We start from the raw sequence: 1,956 nt of genomic DNA, 5'->3' as shown, positions 1-1,956 counted from the left end.
CTGCCCTGAGTGTATCCATGAGATCCTGACAAAGGTGGGGAAATCGTTCTTTGAAGACATGAGTCAAGTCATCATAGCACTCCAGAGGGGCAGGGTATTGTTCCACCTTCATCTTGCTCTAGTTGACTGTGTGCTGAAAAAGGTCCTTCAGGATGGCCATGGAGAAGTCATTGTTGTCGAAGTTGACATATCTGAGCCGAGAGCATTGTCTGAGGGCAGGTAGGAGGACATTGACTTGGGAGTCCTCCATCCTACATCCAAGCAAATCCAGAATCATAAGAGTGTCTGACACGTTCTCTAGGAGGCATAAGGTCAAAATCCTGTAAGACCACACCTCTCAAGTCCAGATGTTTTAGCTGAAACAGGCTCTGACAGCAAGGGAAGGAATCCATGTCTGACTGTGAAATTTAGTAGTGAGCGATGGAGAGGGTCTTCAAGGGTGTCATCAGGGACCTAGGGATACAGGAGATCAAAGGGTTAGTTCTGGAAAATGGTGTTGTAGAGTATTGGCTGGAATGTACACAGTGGTAAGAGGAATCAGGTTCCCCAAACTCAGTTTGACTAATTGATCAAGGACAACCTCTCTGATGCTTTCTGTTGGAAACTGCCCAGAAAGCACATAGAAGAACTTTCACTCCACGAAATTCCTGACAGGATCTAAATAGTTGCTGTGGGCTCACTGAATTCTGCATTCTATGATTACCTCTGCAGTCATGCTTGCTCTCATGTACAGTCCAAGCTGTAACTCCTGCCCCATGCACTAAGCTCTACTTGGGCAAAAATATATCACCTATTGGAATTGTGGGAAAATAGAAGGCTCTTCACACAGATCTGTGCATATACCTCCTGTTCACACCGTGATAGTGAGTTCCCCAACTCCTCACTTCACACTCCCCTTCCTGTTCCTTTTCCATTTGATTGGGTGGGCATGATTCCAGGAAGAATTATAACCCATCCTTACTAGATCTTACTTACTCTTTACCCCCAATCACTTCTCTACTTCATATGTGCACATTGGAGACACTGATTTAACTTGTAAAATTTCCCTTGTACAACTCAGGATACATAGAAATAAGACATAACTTCCACAGTCTTATGAGTCTCTAAATGTTTGTTCCTAGTGACTGGTGGACATCATGCCCCCCAATCCTTAAGATAAACAAAACAGATATACTTAGGTAGCTGACCCAGCTCTCCATTGTTGCTTACCCTAGGACCTGATTTATCTTGTCTTTGAGAAAATGGGTGGGTTTCACGAAAAGGTGCTGGAGACAGTTGAATTGGGAAAACTGTGAAATAAACATTTTGATACACTCAGTTTCTGTGACTCCTCTTCCATTGTTTAACGGGTAGATGATCTTGTGTAGGGGTGCCAGGGAGACTTTGGAAAGATTTTTCATGTGCCCAAAGTATTAAGCAAGATGTTCCAGCTGTAACAGTCCACCTGGTATGTAGTTCTAATTCTCTGATGTGCTCTGGATCAAAAACACTGAAAATCTCTCTGATAACATGGGCTGATAGAGAACAGAGTTTCATCTTTATACAGCAGAAATGTAGGGAGCCCTTTCTCTGCTGGGCCCACTTCAAGAAGCAAGCTTGTTCTTCACTAAGGCAGGAACTGATGCACAGTTCAACTATGACTTTCAGATGCTGCCTCAGTGCATATCTGGAAAGTACCTTCACTACCTGCTTCTCTTGCAAGGTTTCTTCTGAACAGCTGGTGTCCTCTGCATCAGCCTGCATGTTCCAGAAGACATGGTGCACATTTCTCTTGTCGAGAAACTGTAGTTTTGCCTTCCTGCAGTTGAAAGATATCAACGTCAGCAGACCTTGAATCAGCTTTTCCTACATATATCTAACTTCAGCTCTCCTTCCTGGAATGGTGTATGTTTTTTAAGCATCTGATATATAATGTGGACTCAGGTATGCTACAGGAGCTTTCACAGGCTTCTCTAT

At 43.6% G+C, this 1,956-nt stretch overlaps 1 pseudogene; it reads right to left on the bottom strand.

The window, feature by feature from the left end:
* Positions 1-7: 7 nt before the first annotated feature.
* Positions 8-1,798, bottom strand: LOC114635299 (annotated as a pseudogene).
* Between the last annotated feature and the right edge of the window lie 158 nt (positions 1,799-1,956).

The sequence above is a fragment of the Grammomys surdaster genome, unplaced genomic scaffold (assembly GCF_004785775.1).
Source record: "Grammomys surdaster isolate TR1022 unplaced genomic scaffold, NIH_TR_1.0 83110, whole genome shotgun sequence".
In the NCBI taxonomy this organism is placed as follows: Eukaryota; Metazoa; Chordata; class Mammalia; order Rodentia; family Muridae; genus Grammomys; species Grammomys surdaster.
Note: the sequence above shows the minus strand (reverse complement) of the source record. Positions and strands in the feature narration are given on the sequence as shown.